This window comes from Herpailurus yagouaroundi, unplaced genomic scaffold (genome assembly GCF_014898765.1).
Source record: "Herpailurus yagouaroundi ecotype Mexico unplaced genomic scaffold, PumYag 180, whole genome shotgun sequence".
NCBI lineage: Eukaryota > Metazoa > Chordata > Mammalia > Carnivora > Felidae > Herpailurus > Herpailurus yagouaroundi.
In genome coordinates this window covers 19,674,681-19,688,621 of record NW_024412411.1, presented here as the reverse complement: position 1 = coordinate 19,688,621, position 13,941 = coordinate 19,674,681, and the positions used below count along the sequence as shown (strand labels likewise).

Sequence of the window (13,941 nt, the reverse complement as noted above, 5' to 3'; positions counted from 1 at the left end):
AGTAGACTAGATGGGCAAATCAATGCCAGGAACATAACATATTAAATTCAGTTCTCATTTGTTTGTCTTTTTCAGAGGAAGTAGGGAAGAGTCTGTCCTGTGCTATCTAATAAAATCTTGCCATATTGCTGCTTTTGAATTTGTTTAGCATAGGAATTTGCTCAATACATTTAAAATTTAGAGAGAAGCACAGCTGTCTGTACTATGGTTTGAGAGTTACAATGTAACAAGGACATTCTCTAGAGAAGAAAATCAAGAAGCCCAGGAACCCACCCCAAGCTGGATTTTGTGAGATCAGCAGAATGAAATGCATAGGAAGAGGTCAGGGACTGTATAAATCCTGGGATTAGATTTTAAAGTGAATACAGCAATTCCGCGCCCAGCCGTGAAAGAGACGGGGGAGTTGGTAGTTATGGTGATACTCTGAATCTTTTGCCAAATGTTGGGAGAATGAAAAAAAGAACAGGGAAATGTAATCCTGTTGTGTCTATCCTGAGGGCTTGAGAGTATAAATCATTTGAAACTTACTCTGGTGAAATACAATATAAAGCCCTAATCACCTGAAATTCCTGTCACTAGGTTCAAGGGGAAACTTAGCTGTCAGTATCTCCGAAACCCCATTCTAATTGCTTAGATAGTTTCTTTTATAAGACCAGAAGCCAAGGGAAGGACCAAGATCTATCTGAGATTTAATTCTGAAAGAAAGAGCATTCATAGGTGGCCAAGAAATCTTGGTTAGTTCAGCAAAATATTTAACACATAATTTTGTACCAGGTATTGTCCTAGATACTGGACATGTTGTGGCAAATTATTTTTAAGTGCAGAAGGAGATAGAATGTTAGCTATCCACATAATTGTCAGGTACTCACTGTTGTGAAAAGTGACATTCAAAAAAACATTTCAATGAAAAAGTTAGAGCAACATAATCTAGTTTTAGAAACTAAGAAAACCTTCTGTGGAGAAAAACTCAACGTTTGTCTTTGAAGGTGGACAGTGATCAGCTAGATGAATGTATGTGTAAAGAGCATTCTGGGTGAGGCAATGCTTTAGACGTACAGGGTCTAAAGCAGAAAGTAGCGTGATGTATCCAACGAACTGAAAGAAAGTAGCTGTGGTTACAAATGCTGAATAAAGTAGAAGTGATGTAAGATAAGTGAGGCAGAGAATGATGCCATTTGTAAGGAGCTGAAGAGCAAATAAATGTGTGTGTGTGTGTGTGTGTGTGTGTGTGTGTGTGTGTGTGTGTGTTGGAGCGTCTAGAGAATGGGAAGTAGAAACTTTATATATACACATATATACACATATATACATGTATACTATATATATAGTTATATAATAACTTCCAGTTTTAATATATAAATGCATATATGTCAAATATTTGTTATTATTATAACCAAGGTTATAATATAGTTAAATATTATAATTATTATATTATTAAATATATTATAATTAAATATTATTGTAATATTGAATAATATAATTAAAGGTTATAATGATAACCTTGGTTGTTGGCCTTCTTGATTTCTGTACAGCTTATAATAGGAAGAGTTTTGAAACTGGACGTGTCTTTGTGATATTCATTAGGGCTGTTCACAAATAGCCTTTGCATAACCTTTGAAGTTAGGTGAGGCCTCATGACTTGCTTTGGCCTATTCCATGTGAACAGGACTGTAGACGTCACTTGTGCAAATGCACAAAGAGCCACTGTGCAACCTACCATGTCCTCTTCCCCTGCTGCAGCAATCACGAAAGCTTGTGTAGTAATGGGTCCTCCATCGTCCCGCACCCATGAGTAATTAAGATAAACAGAATCTTGGCTTGAGCTCCAGCAGTATTTTGTGATTATTATATCAATAGGGTTTTTGATCATCAATTCCTGGTTAATTTTGACTATTTTTTTACTATCTTATAATGTCACCTGGACATTTGGAGAATTCTCACCAATGCATAATTGGCTTTCAAAAGAAAATCAATCAAATGGATGGAAAGCCCCAAGAATGGCAAAGTTAGTAAAAAGTAAAGCATGGCTTTCTCTTGTAGATGCCAGACATTAGCTTCTCCTCCTAATTCGCAGACAGAAATTCTTGTGCCCAGCCTATGTGCTCTAGAGCAATGGTTTGCAAAACAGATGTGGTGAAGCATCGGTATGTTGCCATCATTTGCAAGCTAAATCATAAATAATTTCTTGTGACTAATAAAGTAGCGAAGTTTGTAAATCATTGACTGAAAATAATTAGAATGGATTCAACATCATTCCCTTTAACTTGCATTCTATCATACTTCTCTGAATTGGGAATTAAGAGTGCATGGGAATGTGGTATGTCTGAAGTCAAGTCAGTGAACCATCCACCAGGCCAAGTTCCCTGGAGAACAACTAGGATTCTAGTTAGATGTATAATCATAAACAGGTTGCTTATTCCCTCTGAGTCTGTTTCCTCATTTACTAAATAGTGATAACCCTCACCAGTAGTAGATACAGTAGTAACTTTAATTAGGAAAGCTCTCTACATATGACAATTATTATTGCTGAATAAGTAAATAACTATCACTAAGTACAATCAGGAGCTAGAAATCAAAGTGATAATGTGCCTTCAAATTTGTCTAGTTGTGAATATAAGTTGTACACAAGTTAATAGATGTCTAACAAACTGACACAAACTGCTAGGTTGTAAATGAGAGTGTAGCAACTCCAGAATTCCCAGGGGAGGGAATTGTGGATCAAAGATCCAGGGAAAGTTTCACCAAGGAGAAAAGATTGGAAGTGGGCCTTGATTGCTAGGGAGGATTCAGATATGTGGCCAGGAGGGAGCATGACATTATGAAATGTCTGGGGGGGCACCTGGGTGCCTCAGTTGGTTGAGCGTCTGAGTCTTGATTTCAGCTCAGGTCATGATCCTAGGGTCATGGGATCAAGCCCCACATCAGGCTCTGTGCTAAGCATGGAGTCTGCTTAAGATTCTCTCCTTCTGCCCCTTTCCCCTGCTCGCTCGCTCTCTCTCTCTCTCTCTCTCTCTCTCTCTCTCTCAAGAAAAAAATAAGGAAAAAGAAAAAAGAAAAAAAGAAATGTCTGGAACTGCATCCTCACTCTTGTCTACACTGGCCTCATTGATACCTGGCTTCACATATGTTACAGAAAGATGCTCCTAAATTGATAATGCTATTATTGCAGTCTTAATGCAAAAATTAGAAACAGCAACTCTGGCTGCAAGGGATAGTATTTGTTGAGTACCTACCAGAAGTAAGGCAGAAAAGGATGCAAATTATAAGGGACAAGGCAAAATAGAAATGACATTTATTGAGTGCCAAATCAGGGGCAAGCACTTGTAGACATTTTGCATATACATCATCTCATTACCAGAAAACCTTGAAAAGTAGACCTTATTTTCCTCAACATGGAAATGAAGAAACTGGAGTTCAGAAAGCTTAAGTAAATCTTTCAAGATTTTATAGCATAGAAGTGGTAGAGACAAAATATCTACCCAAAGCTATCCGGTTCCAAAGCCTGTGCACATTTACCAGGCCATTCTTCCTTCTTTCAGAGAGTTTTCAAGCTACTGGTTGTGGGAGTAAGAATGGAGGGGGTAGAAATTATACACAAACGATAAAATGCAAGAGAGCCTGTGACAATAGCACAGACTTTATATTTAAATTAGGATAGAAACCCCAGCTGAAATGGAGTTAAAGTCTAAGGAGATGCACTATCTGGGCAGGTGTAACAAGCTTTTTTATACCCCTGAACCTCAGTAATTGCCTTTAATCTCATACTAGGAGCAAGATGGCTACAAGTGTTATAGCCACAAGTGACAATGTGTAGAGGGAAAATAAGGGATTCTTTCTTCATGTGATTCAGTGTCAGTAGCGAAGTAACTTCCCACTCAGACTTCCCAACAGATATTCCTTCTTATTTTGTTGTCCATAAATGGGTCAAGTGCCCACTTCTGACTCATGTGTAAGTAGGAGGGATGGGTTACCTAGTAACACTGGCAACAATCATGGAGCACTTACTGGCTGCAGACAGTGTTCTGTGTGCTTCAAATGGGTTTAATTCTCCAAAATCTAACTACAATATGGCTATTATTATTACTCACCATTTTAAAGCTGAAGAAATGAAGAAAGGGAGAGGTTAAATAATTTTCTCAGAGTCAGGAAACGAGCATGTGAATCAGCCAGGTCAAGTAATTGAATCTGTACTCAATCTCTATACCGTATTGCTTCATGTTCTTCTACCTTTAATCTAAACAGACCAACTCTAGAGCTGGAAGTAAGGTGGGTATCCCTGAGATGCTTGGCTACAAGTACAGAAGATAAACAAAACTAAACAACAAAACAAAATGAGCAACCCCCCCTAAGATATTATCAGAAGAAGGAAGGACATATTCTTTCAGAGATACCTGCAGATAAAAGAGATTCTTTTATTCCTAAGATAGTGAAGATACTACTGAGGAGAAGACTTGGGACTTCTTTTTGATGAAAAGGCAGGATTTCTTCTCTTTTATTAGATGAATATGTGAGGATTAAAAAAAATAACTCAGTTCTATTGAACAACTAAACAATTGAAGAAGCACAGGTTAACAGTTTCATATACATTTTTTACTTCATTTTTATGGCAACCATACAGTTATTTGTGCTTATCATTCCCATTTTACAAACGAGAAAACAGAGCTTGCAGAAGTTAAGGCCCCCAAAATATACTACTGGAAAATAGTAGAACTAGGATTCAAACTCTAGTTCTGACTTTAAAATCTAGCTCTTACAAACACCATTAGATTTCGTATATGAAATCCATATGGGAACTTGAAAAAGGGAATCCCCATGATTCAATGCAAGCAGCAGTCCCACACCAATTCATGATTAAAAACTCAATTGACCGTCTAGGTGGACATCCATGTAAACTCCTGACCTACCCACAATCAATAAAAGTAAATTTGAAAATCTTTTTCATCTTATTGGGTGATCCAAATGAAATGATTCACCTGTCTATCTCTAGCTAAGCTTGTACAGACTAGTAGAAATCAGGATTTAAATAAAACCTGGGGTGTTTTTCCCTTCTCCATCCTTTAACTGCTGCCAAGGGTAAGAATTCAGTCTTGCTGGGGACACTGAACCCTTCTATAAATCCACTTTGGTTGTATTTACAAAGAATAGCATGGCTTTGGGGAAGGCTCAAAGCCTGTACCATGCTAGTCCACAGATTGCTCGTAGACAGATTTTCAGTAATTATGGCAGGTAAGGTCTCTGGCTCCATTACAGACATTTAACAGTGGGCAGATAAATATTTTTATAGCTTTGCTGTTACTTTCGATGTTGAAGCAAAAACCCACAAAAATCTTTGGGCCCCATATGCTGAGTGATGTCAAAGAGAAGAAAAATTGTCAGTTTCTTTGCAGGTCCAACTGTCAGTTACACAGGAGCCTATAAAGTGGGGTATGTGCCACTCGGATTCCAACTGCAGTGGACAGTCCTCTAATTTTAAATGGCAAATGAATACAAATGACAGTAATGACATGGCCATTAGTGCTGATCTCCAGATTAACAAATCCGTTTCACATCTGTTAGATTTTTTGAATAGTCAACTTGAATCCTTTTAATGGTTATTTAATTAAAGCGAATTAGAACTTTAGCAATATGGCAATTTAATTTAAAAAAAATGGGAGAGAAGTGTCATAGCTACATCTCTCATTCATTTTAATTTGAGAAAAATGTGTTATTTTATCAGAGAATATCAAAGAAGAGCTGAAAAACATTTTTCCCAAAAGAAAAGTGGGTTATAATAATATGAATCGCAAAGTTGCCTCATATACAGTTGTCACTTAGTCAATGTTATTAACTTGGTTTTATAATAGCTTGAGGAGGTAGATTCTCATGGAGTAATTCAATCAGTAAGAGCAAGTTCCTTAACCCCTGCTACAGCAAATCTCTTCTATTGATTTTTTTTTAGGGCATGTGGCAAATGAGGAGAAATGTAAAGCAATTATAATGCTATATGGAATATCAGACCTTACAAGCAGTCAGAGCTGAGATCTCATGTTTGTGCACTCATTGTTACATAAGCTTTCTAGTCTATCCATTTCAAGAGTTATCACGGTATTTAAGAGATTACTTCTAAATGTCACTGACAATTTTCATTCCCATATCTTTTCATTTCTTGGAGAAGAGTATATGTTGTAGGTCTAGTTTCCCAGATGCACTGGCATAGATAACTCTAGGCCTCTGAATGGTGTACATCTGGGGACATGCACTGGGTCATGGGCTCAAAACACTTGCTACCATCTTTGTTTAAAATATATTTCAAGGTACATCAGAATTTTTTAATTCAAATACCCCAAACCCAATAATAAACTATGCCCATTATTCAAGATGTTAACCTGGATTTTTGGATGATAGTTATTTCTATGTCACTGACAAAAATCTGTTTACCTTTTCTACTCCTAACCATGTCTGTGCTTTAAAAAATCTGCTTAGTGAGTCAGTGTTTTTAAAGAGAAGCAGGAGCATCACTCTTTGGGTCTGAGAGACAATGAAAGATGGAAAGAAATAAGGAACAAAATTGATCTGAGGTCTTCTGGGACTCTTCTTTCAAATCCTGTGTCTCTTATTTTTAAAAATAATCTACCAGTTTCATTTAAATGTATTTAAATGTTTGATATTAAACTTCTCCCCTAAGAAGAAACCATGCTCGGTTGTGTTTGAAGGAAAATACAGAGACTGGGATACCTGGAGAGGCTGGTGAGTAAAGGAGTATGGCAGGTAAACTTAGGAAGGAGGCCACAGGCCAGGACTTTAAATTTCTTTTCATCCTAACACAAACTCATTGGGGGCCTTTAAGGAAGAGGATGACAGGATCTAATATTTAATAATCTACAATTTTATTATATATTTTATATGAAAATATCCAAATACACATAAAAGTGGAGAGGATAGTGCACTGAACACTCATATACCCATCAATCATATTTAATAAGTATTAAGAAGCTGCCATGCTTACAATTCTATCTACCCATCTCACTTTTGGGTGCTTATTTATTTATTTATTTATTGCTGAAATAAGTGCAAATCTCAGATCTTGTATTATATCACTTCTCCTTGCTGAGTATGTAACTCTAGAAGCTATTACTCCACTCAACAAAGTTAGTGTTTCTTTGGTATATGTACTATTTAGTTTTTATTAAACTTCCTTTTTTAAATATGATCTTTTACAGCTATCATATTGGACTGAGAATTCAAATCCATTACAAACATTGTATTTGATTATTATTTCTCTCTTTTTTTAAAAAAAAAGTTTATTTATTTCGAGAGAAAGAAACGGAAAGAGAGGAAGGGGAGGGGCAGAGAGAGAGAGGAGAAAAACAAAATCCTAAGCAGGCTCTGCACCATTAGTGTGGACCCTGACACAGGGCTCAAACTGCAAGATCATGACCTGAGCCAAAATCAGGAGTAAGACTCTTAACTGACTGAGCCACTCAGGAGCCCCATTATTTCTCTTTACTCTCCTTTAATTTGGAGCTGTGCCTCTCTCTATTGACACCTCCATATTTTACCATACTAATGATGTACTGAGTGTATATGGTCATTTTGCTGTAGAATGCCTCACAGGAGGAATTTGACTGCTACATTGTGCTTTCACTTGTTTCTCCTTTCTCTCTCACCCTTTTTTTCTTTTCCTTTCTTTCTTTTTTTTTTTTAATTTTTTGTAAATTAGAAAATAGCTTAAAAGTCTTGATTGGATTTTTTCCAAATGAATGAGGCCATGTACTTGAGATTGCATCACAGCATGAGGCACAGTGTCAGGTTGCCCCACTATTAGTGAGGTTAAGGTTGGTCTGTGTGTTCTGGTGGTGACAGCTTTATCCCTTCATTGCGAAATTCTCTATCAACATTTCATCTTACCATCCATTGATAACTTTTGCCTAAATGAATTATGTCATTAGGGTTTGCTAAATGATAGTTTTTCAAATTCTGTCAAGGCTTTCCATCTGGATCTCTTCTTCGGAGAAGTGTCCATTCACGTCTTTTGCCCATATCTTCACTGGATTATTTGTTTTTTGGGTGCTTAGTTTGATAAATTCTTTATGGATTTTGGATACTAACCCTTTATCTGATATGTCGTTCGCAAATATCTTCACCCATCCTGTCAGTTGCCTTTTAGTTTTGCTGATTGTTACTTTTGCTATGCAGAAGCTTTTTATCTTGATGAGGTCCCAGTAGTTCATTTTTGCTTTTGTTTCCCTTGCCTCTGGAGATGTCTTGAGTAAGAAGTTGCTATGGCTGAGGTCAAAGAGGTTTTTGCTTGCATTCTCCTCGAGGATTTTGATGGCTTCCTGTCTTTCATCCATTTTGAGTTTGTTTTTGTGTATGGTGTAAGAAAGTGGTCCAGGTTCTTTCTTCTGCATGTCGCTGTCCAGTTTTCTCAGCACCACTTGCTGAAGAGACTGTGTTGATTCCATTGGATATTCTTTCCTGCTTTGTCAAAGATTAGCTGGCCATATGCTTCTGGGTCCATTTCTGGGTTTTCAATTCTGTTCCATTGATCTGAGTGTCTGTTCTTGTGCCAGTACCATAGTGTCTTGATGATTACAGCTTTGTAATAGGTCTTGAAGTCTGGGATTGTGAGGCCTCCAGCTTCAGTTTTCTTTTTCAAGATTGTTTTGCTATTCAGGGTCTTTTCTGGTTCCATACAAATTTTAGGATTGTTTGTTCTAGCTCTCTGAAAAATGCTGGTGTTATTTTGATAGGGATTGCAGTGAAAATGTAGATTTCACTTTCTGTTGCTTCATTATTGGAATATAGAATTGCAACCCATTTTTGTGCATTGGTTTTATATCCTGTGACTTTGCTGAATTCATGGATCAGTTCTAGCAGTTTTTTGGTAGAATCTTTTGGGTTTTCCATATGGAGTGTCATTTGCGAAAAGTGAAAGTTTGACTTCTTCCTGGCCTTTTGGATACCTTCTATACCTTTATGTTGTCTGATTGCTGAGGCTAAGACTTCCAATACTATGTTTAATAACAGTGGCAAGAGTGGACATCCCTGTCTTGCTCCTGACATTAGGGGGAAAGCTTTCAGTTTTTCCTCATTGAGGACGATGTTAGCATTGGGTTTTTCATATATGGCTTTTATGATCTTGAGGTCTGATCCTTCTATCCCTACTTTCTTGAGGGTTTTTACCTAGAAAGGCTGCTGTATTTTGTCAAATGCTTTCTCTGCATCTATTGAGAGGATCATATGGTTCTTGTCCTTTCTTTTATTGATGTGATGTATCACACTGATTGTATTGCGGATATAGAACCAGTCCCAGATCCCAGGTATAAATCCCACTTGGTTGTGGTGAATATTTTTTTTTTAATGTATTGTTGGATCTGGTTGGCTAATATCTTGTTGAGGATTTTTTCTTCCACGTTCATCAGGGAGATTGGTCTATAGTTCCCCTTTTTAGTGGGGGTCTTTGTCTGGTTTTGGAATCGAGGTAATGCTGGCTTTACAGAAAGAGTTTGGAAGTTTTCCTTCCATGTCTATTTTTTGAACTGCTTCAAGAGAATAGGTGTTAATTCTTTCTTAAATGTTTGCTAGAATTTCCATGGAAAGCCATCTGGCCCTGGACTCTGGTTTTTTGGGAGATTTTTCATTACAAATTTGATTTCTTCACTGGTTGTGAGTCTGTTCAAATTTTCTATTTCTTCCTGTTTCAGTTTTGATAGTTTATATGTTTCTATGAATTTGTCCATTTCTTCCAGATTGCCCATTTTTTGGTTGTATAATTGCTCATAATATTCTCTTTTTATTGTTTTTATTTCTGCTGTGTTGGTTGTGATCTCTCCTCTTTTATTCTTGATTTTATTTATTTGAGTCCTTTTCTTCATCTTTTTGATCAAACTATTAATTTGATCAATTTTGTTAATTCTTTCAAAGAACCAGCTTCTGGTTTCTCTGATCTGTTCTACTTGTGTTTGTTTGTTTTTGTTTTTGTTTTTTTTCTCTGAAAGCATTGATTTCTGCTCCAATCTTTATTATTTCCTGTATTCTGCTGGTTTGGGGTTTTATTTTCTGTTCTTTTTCCAGCACTTTTAGGTATAAGTTTAGATTGTGTATATGAAGACTTTCTTCCTTTTCAGGAAGGCCTGGATTGCTATATACTTCCCTCTTATAACCACCTTTGTTGCGTTTTGGGTTGTGGTGTTATCATTTTCATTGCATTCCATGTAGTTTTTAATTTCCTTTTTAATTTTTTGGTTAGCCCATTCATTCTTTAATAGGATATTCTTTAGTCTCCAAGTATTTGTTATCTTTCCAGACTTTTTCTTGTGGTTGATTTCAAGTTTCATAGCAGTGTGGTCTGAAAATATGTACAGTGTGATCTTGATATTTTTGTACTTGTGGAGGGCTGATTTGTGTCCCAGAATGTGATCTATTCTGGAGAATGTTCCATGTGCACTGGAGAAGAATGTATATTCCACTGCTTTAAGATGAAATGTTCTGAATATATCTGTTAAGTCCATCTGGTCCAGTGTGTAATTCAAAGACATTGTTTCCTTGTTGATTTTCTGTTTAGGTGATCTGTCCATTGGGGTGCCTGGGTGGCTCAGTTGCTTGAGTGTCTGACTTCGGCTCAGGTCGTGATCTCATGGTTCGTGAATTCAAACCCTGCATCAGGCTCTGTGCTAATGGCTTAGATTGCCTTGCAATCTGTGTCTCCCTTTCTCTCTGTCCCTCCCTCATTTGCGCTCCGTGTCACTCTGTCACTCAGAAATGAATAGGCGCTAATAAAAAAAATCTTGGATGATCTGTCCATTGTTGTAAGTGGTGTATTGAAGTCCCCTACTACTATGGTATTATTATGGATAAGTTTTTTTTTATGTTTATGATTAATTGACTTATATACTTGGGGTCTTCCATGTTTGGAGCATAAATGTTTACAATTGTTAGATCTTCTTTGTGGCTAGACCCCTCAATTATGATATAATGCCCTTCTTCATCTCTTGTTACAGCCTTTATTTTAAAATCTAGATTGTGTGTTATCAATATGGCTACTCCAGCTTCTTTTTGGTGACCATTAGCATGATAGATGGTTCTCCATCCCCTTACTTTCAATATGAAGGTGTCTTTAGGTCTAAAGTGGGTCTCTTGTAAACAGAATAGAGATGGATCTTGTTTTCTTATCCATTCTGTTACCCTATGTCTTTTGATTGGAGTGTTTAGAGCATTCACATTTAGAGTGAGTACTGCGAGAAATGTATTTATTGTCATTATGTCGCCTGTAGTATTAGAGTTCCTTGTGGTGTTCTCTGGTCCTTCATAGTCTTTGTTGCTTTTGGTCTTATGGGTTTTTTTGTTTGTTTATTTGATTTTTTTTTCTTTTCTACCCTCAGAGAGTCTCCCTTAAAATTTCTTGCAAGGCTGGTTTAGTGGTCACAAACTCCTTAATTTTTGTTTGTCTGGGAAAGTTTTAATTTCTCCTTCTATTTTGAATGACAGTCTTGCTCAACAAAGAATTTTTAGCTGCATATTTTTCTGATTCAGTACATTGGATATATCCTGCCACTCCTTTCTGGCCTTCCAAGTTTCTGTGGCTAGGTCTGCTGCAGACCTGATCTGTCTTCCCTTGTAGGTTAAGGACTTTTTCCACTGCTGCTTTCATGATTCTTTCCTTGTCTGAGTATTTTGTGAATTTGACTATGATATGCATTGGTGATGGTCAGTTTTTGTCAAATCTAATGGGAGTCATCTGTGCTTCCTGGATTTTGATGTCTGTGTCTTTCCCCAGGTAAGAAAGTTTTCTGCTATGATTTGCTCACATAACCCTTCTACCCCCCTTTCTCTCTCTTCATCTTCTGGGACCCCTATCATTCTGATGTTATTCCTTTTTAATGAGTCACTGAGTTCTGTAAATTTTATTTCATGCTCATTTGCCTTAGTCTCCCTCTTTTTCTCTGCTTCATTATTCTCCATAAGTTCGTCCTCTGTATTGCTGATTTGCTGCTGTGCCTAATCCATATTTGCCACCATGGCATCCATTTGAGATTGCATCTCCATTATAGCATTTTTTATTTCATTCTGACTGGCTTTTACTTCTTTCAACCCACAGAAATGGATTCTAATCTATTTTCAACCCCAGCTAGTATTCTTATTATTGTGATTCTAAATTCTGGTTCAGACATCTTGCTTGTATCTGTGTTGATTAAGTCCCTGGCTGCCATTTCTTCCTCTTTTTTCTTTTGGGGTGAATTCCTTTGTTTCGTCATTTTGGAGGAAGAAATAGAATAAAAAAATGTAAAAAAAATTGATTAAAAAATTAAAAACAACACAAAGAAATCAAATAAAGGATGCTAGATCCTAGGTATTTTTTGGTCTGGTTGTTGAACGAAGCTAGATAGATTTGAGATAAAAGGGAAAGATAAGAAAGGAAAAAAAAAGAAAAAAGAAACAAAAAGAAAAACATTTGATCATTTGAAAAAATGAATACAATAAAATGAAATGATGAAAATAAAATAGAATTTTAAAAAATTACACAAAAGTAAAAAGTATAGTAGAAAAGAATTAAAGAAAAATTTTAATAAAAATGGAAAAAATAGATATTTTCTCTTTCTGTATGCAAGAATAGGAATAGAAAAGAAAAAGAAAAAAAATTGAAAAGGACCAGCAAACAGAATGAAGTACCATTGAAATTACATCTGAGTTCCTGTAGAAGTCAATCTATGAAGCACTTTATAGTCTGTAAACTAAGCAGGTGGAATGACTTGTGTTTGTCAAGAGCGCTGTTGGCCCAGTTGGGTGGAGTTTAGTGTAACTGCTCCCTTCTCCACTAGATGGCGCTGCTTAGTGGATTCCTGTGGTGCATGTAGGCATGTATGGGCATACATTAGAGGGGTGAAAATGGCGTCACCCAGCTACCCAGCTGGCGTCATCCAGCTACTAGTTCCTCTAGTATCAGGAACTCTGTTCTTCACGACTGGCAATCAAATATCCCTCCTTTGTCTCCAGCTTCTGTCTGCTCCCTGCTTCTACACTGTCTGTGACTAAGCCATTAGGCTGTCAGGTGGTACCTCCCTCCTGAGTTTTATCTCAAACTGGACTTTGTTTCGCAGCCCCTCACTTCTGAGGGACTGTGGCTTTGACTCACTGAGACCTTCTAGGGGAGGGTCTCAGTGAGCAATGGCAGGGTGCTCGCCCACTCCCAGGAACATTCGCAGGACTATGCTGCTGCTGATGCCCAGAAACTGCAGCTGGATGCCAGCCCACCCCGGAAAAAGTTCACGCAATTGTGTAGCAGCAGCATTTCAGGGTTTATGGAATATCACAACACACATCTGGCACCAGGCTTTACCCTTAATGTCCTTGTTCCAGCACCAGAGAATGTGGTTGTCTCTGGGGCCCACTGGGACCTTTGCCTGTTTGGTGACTGCACAGCCTCTACCAAATGTCCTTCCAGCAGTAGAACCACTTCTCCCCATGTGCCCTAAGGACCTCCCAAACCCCACTCTGTTCCTGGGGATTCGTCCTTGTCATCAGAGCACCACCAGGTATCGAGCTGTGGAGTTTCAGACTCTGCACTTCCCCTGTTTATAGAGTCTTAATGGAATTTAAACCCTTTCCTTTCTCCTTTCTCCCTTTTTTGTTCAGTCCCTGCAGCTACTTCCACTTTTCCACATTCTCTCTGGCTGTTTTTTTGGGGGGTGGGGTGCTTTTCCCATACTCTCCCCCTGTTTCCGTCTTCTCTCTACAAGCAAACACCATTCCCTGCACTCCACAGCTTCTCTCTCCCCCAGTGCGCCTCTCCACACTGCGTACCTGCTGACTTCTGTGATTCAGATTGTACAGATTGTTGTGTCAATCCTCAAATCAGATTTCTAGGTGTGCAAGATGGTTTAGTGTTGACCTGCCTATATTTCAAGGGCAAGCCTATATGGATTTTATGTGTGTGTGTGTGTGTGTGTGTGTGTGTGTATG

The 13,941-nt window shown here is 37.6% G+C and overlaps 1 pseudogene; it reads left to right on the top strand.

The window, feature by feature from the left end:
- Window positions 1-5,146: 5,146 nt before the first annotated feature.
- The window catches only part of LOC121039184 (uncharacterized), a 30,849-nt pseudogene continuing 22,054 nt past the window's right edge, over window positions 5,147-13,941 (top strand).